Raw genomic sequence first — 6000 nt, 5'->3', positions numbered from 1 at the left:
TTCAGTATAGGATACTTTTTCATAATTGAAAAGAAGAGGCTCGATCAGTGCATTGATATGTTGTTTGATAAACTTGTCATTACCTATTGCGACATGACTTTTAAAAATCATCAAATTTCACAATTTACACAAAGTAAAATGTACGGTACTCTGAAAACAATATATATATAATAGTATGATCGTATATGTAGCCACCAATCGTCATAATGTTAATAATTGTTTAATAAGAGCATTGTCATGCGATCTAGCGTTAGCTTTGCAAACTATTAGAAAGCAAACCACGGAAGAGAGAACATAGTCTTATTATTTTATTCTACTAGATTATTTCACTAAATTATTTGCTTACAGTTCAATTACAGTACCAAGGAAAGTTGTGTGAGTGTACCACACCAAATGTTTATAAAATACTGTGATGTGATGTAATGTGAATCGTTTGAGCTCATTTCATTAGCCTATTATTACAACAATAATAGTGTTAAATGTCTAGATACTCAAGTAGGCATATCATGAGATTAGTTCCAATGATAATAAAGCTTACATCATGGTCATCTTACATGGTGGTTATCTCATGGGGCCACCTAAGAAATTCCTTGTTCCCAAGTATGGTGGAAAGTGGTATTGTCTGTGAAATATGTTGTTTTATCTGGTCACAGTAATTTTATTTTTCAATCTCCTTTGTTGATTTTTTATACATCACATTTATACTATTGAAAAAAGTAATACAATATATATAAGAGAAATAAATACAACCCTTTCGGTCACGCTTTCTTATCTGTCAGCAAAAAAAAAATGTTTAATGCTCATTCCAAATATACATATTTTTTGACATAAGTTACAAGTTGATAGCATTCCTACTGGTTCCCGAAATAGGGATCATCCAATATATTGGACACCATGACTCAAGGGTAATACAATAAAATCGACATTTTTGAGATGGTAATCTTGCTATTCCCTTATTATGCTCACACAACTAGAGAAAATATTCTAATACTGAAAAACAAAAATTCAGTACAATATTTATATGATTTTGATGTTTTATCCTATCTATGACAGGTATCTTTCTTCCCAGAGCCAACGAAATTAGACCCAATAGTGATAGTGTTATTGACAAGCCACTTACTGATAACAGCTGGCTTATCCCTACTAATAATAGTATAAACTGTTATATTTTTTTTATAAAGATTGTCTGGGGTGAGGGGAGTCTTGAAGAAACGATGTGCCCAGTACTGAATATCAGAATTCTCCATAAGCAGTAATAAACTATCAATTCCATCATTATTCATTATCAATATTTATCTGATAATAAATAATCTATTCTTGCATCACGAGAAACCAAACATCTCTCATATTGTCTACTCAAAGATTCTATAGGCAAGCTCCATACTGTCCAATATATTGTACGATTCTTTACAGCCGTACCCAGAATATATTCGAATGAAAATTGATGCAGGGTGTTTGAAAAACACTTTGTACATATTTTATATGAATGAAAAAAAAATACTACTCGAGTTTTATCAGTCATGTGAGAGTTATTATTCATGAAAGAGTTGTAAGTTATGGTGAGGTTGGCGAGGATACATGCATAGTGATTTTGAATCAGGCAAAACTGCTTCTCAGTTCCACCTACAGATGCCAGCACTGATCAGAGCATTGGAAAACATCGTATCCTATACTGTACAATATGCCTGAATAGTATAGTTATATCCAATGCCTTTTAATCACTCCTCAAAGTAGGGATGGGTATCGATACATCGATGTTTAAAAACATCGATGTTTTTAACATCGATGTTTACTGTTCGATGTTTTTCACTTATCGATGGTTTTACCTAGACATCGGTCATCCGATGTTTTTCTCAACTAAAAAGTAGAAACAATTATAATTTTTTATTTTGATACAAGTTTTTTTTCTATTTTTTAGTTTGAAGAGGATTATCTTGAGAGTAATAAGCAATAGTAACAGAATTACAATCATTATCTCTATCATATTTAGTGTAGTATTCTGTTTAGTGTTTTTTGTGAATATAGATCACTCTTGTGAAAGATCTCGCAAAAGTTTTGATTTACTGCAGATTGCTATTTTTATTTTTCAATCAGGCTCTCTGTATTTTTATGTGAGACTGTTGGATACTCTTGAAGATTTACATTACTTCTGTGGCCCGTGTCAAGGTTAGATAGTTAGTTATTTAGAATTGAATAAGAGGTCGGATTCTTCGTTTCTTAGGAAGAAAGAGTTTTTTCTTACTACAATTATTTCCTCAACATGTGTTTAACACTAATTAATCTAGCTCTGGAAAAGAGGTCCTCGTATTGTAAGGAGTGCAGATATCCATATAAAAAAACCTAATCCATTTTCATTTCCTAAAAAATCTATCAGGTATTGACTGAATACGATATGAGTATCAATGATTGCTAAAATTAGCTTGGGGTGGAATTTCAAGACCGAATCCTCAAGGATATCCCGAGAGGTTTCAGACTAAACCATGAAGATGACAAATCGTGTGAACTAGAGTTGATGTATCTTTCTAGTCACAACCTGACTTCAATTATTCAAAAGACTGTTACTTGAATACCACAAGTCCAAAACTGCTGTGATTCCAGTTATTAACTGTTGAAATATTGGAACTATAGCTCCAGATAAAATTGTAGCCACTTTAGAAGCTCTTTTTATGCTCTACAATCTGAGATCAGGTATAGCGATCTATCTCATATTCCAGGTACACCTGACAACAATGCTCCTTGTATTGTGAAAAACACCTAATTTTCAGTTTCAAGCATCATCACCAACTACATTGTCCTCACATTGATATTTCGCACAACGACATAAGTTCTTGAGATTATGTTCTATGAGAATCACCCGTAAGATACACTTCATTTCAGTATTTCCTAGTGGAGAGGCGCGCTTAAGGACACCTCAAGGATCAAAATTTCAAACACATAACTTTTGACAAAATGCTCAGATTTTATCGTACTACACTTCAAACTTCTCGGTTCGTCACGGCGGTTCAAAATCATGCATAATAAGTCAAATTCGGTCGAAAAATGGAAAATTTATTGTTGAGTGTACTTAAGCCCATATTCCAATACACAGAAAATGACCAATTTCTATATTCAAAGTTGCATGTCTTGTGAAATACTTCTGATAAAATTTCCAAATCTAGTGAGAATGTGAAAATTGTCTCCCTCTACCCACTCCGATGAATAATACTTTCGATTCCAAAACAATTTGGAAGTTAAGATTTTAAAAATGGCGATTTCAGTTTTTACATTTTTTTCGTAATTTTACTGTTGATCAAGAGTTTCTAAAACGAGTCTTGATACATCATAGAAACTTACGATTGTTTACAACTGTAGATAAATTTATCCTCTACGGGCTCAGTTGCCTAAAATCCATCTTGAATCACTTTTCGCTATCATAGAACTGCCAAAACCGTTAATATGTGAAAAATATCTACCATTTCCGGATTTTTTCAACAATCAAATCTCACTTTACAAACATATTTTTTCATGAATTGTTTACAGCAGATGAAATAGAAAATTCTATTGTACATTTCAAGATCATGTAATAATTTTTATAATAAGGGGTTACCGAGATACATAGCTTTGAATATAGAAATTGGCCATTTCTTATGTATTGAATATGAATAAGTACCTACACTCAACAATAAATTTTCTATTTTTTGACCGAATTTGACTGTTGATGCATGATTTTGAATCGCCTTGGCGAGCCGAGAAGAATGAAGTGTAGTACGATGAAATCTGAGCATTGTGTCAAAAGTAAACTATAAGTGTTTGAAATTTTGATCCTTGAGGTGTCCTTTAAGCGTGCCTCTACTAGGAAATACTGAAATTAAGTGCATCTAACGGGTGATTCTTACCCATGAACTTATGTCATTGTGCGAAATATCAATGTGAGGACAAAGTAGATGGTGATGATGGTTGAAGCTGAAAATTAGGTGTTTTCCACAATACAAGGAGCATTGTTGTCAGGTGTACCTGGAAATCTATATGACATAGAGCGCTCTACCTGATCCCGGATTGTATAGCACAAAAATACGCCTAGAGAGATTTTGAAATATACATCTAAATTGTAACAATCAGAAGATATTGCTGATTAAAAACTAAAATTGATTTTTTCTTCAAATTTTACTCATTTTTGAAAAATTATAACAAAGTACTCATTGGAGATAGAGAGTTCTGAGTGATCTCATTTTTTCAGAATTATATAATCTGGGAGAGAGTTGGCAGAAATAGCTGAAAACTGGAAAATGAGCCGAAAATACGAGGTTTTTGGGCTATTCTGTATCTAGCACTAGGAAATCTTGCATGAAGAAACTGGTTCTGGACTTCTCTTATGAACCCAAATAATATATTAAAAAATCAGAACTACAATATAAATTGCAAGCACACCCCCTTTTTATGTCTATATTGACTGGACTAATAGTATCATCCATAAAAACGTAGGGCGATAAACGATGTTTAAAAACATCGATGTTTACTGTTCGATGTTTTTCACTTATCGATGTTAGGATGAAAACAAACATCGATGTTTTGTCTTTCGATACCCATCCCTACTTCAAAGTATCGTCCAATATATGAGCCACCATGACCAAAAGGGTCATGACTTTGAATGACTTGAAGGTATAGTCCTAGGAGGTAGTGAGTGTGAAGTGAAGTGACATGTCACCATTCCATCTTCCATAATAATTTATAATTCTTCTCTCATCAGTATTACTAAGAATTTTCTTCCTCTGCATTGTGGTCGAAATTTGATGTTTCCTAGTGCTAAACATTACCTGATGCAAATATTTATGAAAGGGATGTTTTAACCCTATCAAAAAATCACTTTGTTATTCCAAGAGATATCAAAAAAATGTCATTGGATTTTTTTTTTGTTTGGCTGGCTGAGATACTGTACTATGATCACATGCAGTGGTGAAGGGAGGACATTTTGAAATGAAATGAAAAGAAAATACTCTTTATTAGGCGGAGTTAGGACTAGAAAGTCCTTTCTACCACTCAACCTTACAGGCAAATAATAATACATTACAATAAGAAATAATACAAAAGAACTATAACAATATGAAACTGAGAATAATGCATAAAATTGTAAATAAAATCAACCATTTTTGTCTGGTGCAAAAGTAAATTAAGTAAATCAATAAATTACAAAATAACTAAAAAATAATAATAAATAAATTTAAGTAAATAATATAGGAAGAACGTTGATACAAAGAAAATTCAGCAAAAATCATTCATACAACATTCACACAGCCCACAAATTGCATCGCAACTAGCCACCATCGCACTACCCCCGCAGACCCGCCAATAACAGCCGCCTGACCTCCATCCCAAAGCGAGCACGTCCTTCAATACTTCTAATCTCATCGGGGAGATTGTTCCAATGTCTGCATGCCGTGATGGTAAACGACTTTTCGAAAGTTGCTGTCCTGTATATAGGAAAAGACAGCAGTGAGTCCCCACGACGAGTTGCTCGCACACTGACCTCAGACAGAAACTTGAAGCTCTCAGACAGATAGGAAGGAGATTTCGTTTTAATCATGGAATGAAGGAGTGTTAGGATGTGCAAGGTACGGAGCACGCTGCAATCTGTCTGAGAGCTCCACAGTCATGTCATTTATTACAGTGTCACAATAATTAAAATGAGGCGTAACGAGAGTTTTGACCAGCATGATTTTTATATTCTGTGGTAGAAATAAGGCAAACTTTTTCAAACTGTAAATTCAGGAGAATATTCTTTTGCAGACAAGTTCCACCTGGTCAATCCATGACAGAATTTTATTTATAATGAGACCTAGATTTTTAACCCTGTGGACTCTTATTTACAATAATAAAATATATCATATTCGCAAAGAAAATATTTTCCTTCATGATTGATCATAAATTTTCTTGATTAATATTAAATAGTTTGTTAGTTCATTATATGAATGAATAATGAATTTATTGCCAAATACAAGAAATATTATTACAAATAGAATTATC

The sequence above is a fragment of the Nilaparvata lugens genome, chromosome X (genome assembly GCF_014356525.2).
Source record: "Nilaparvata lugens isolate BPH chromosome X, ASM1435652v1, whole genome shotgun sequence".
Lineage (NCBI taxonomy): Eukaryota > Metazoa > Arthropoda > Insecta > Hemiptera > Delphacidae > Nilaparvata > Nilaparvata lugens.
The sequence above is the reverse complement of the archived record's forward strand: the minus strand, read 5'-3'. Positions refer to the sequence as shown.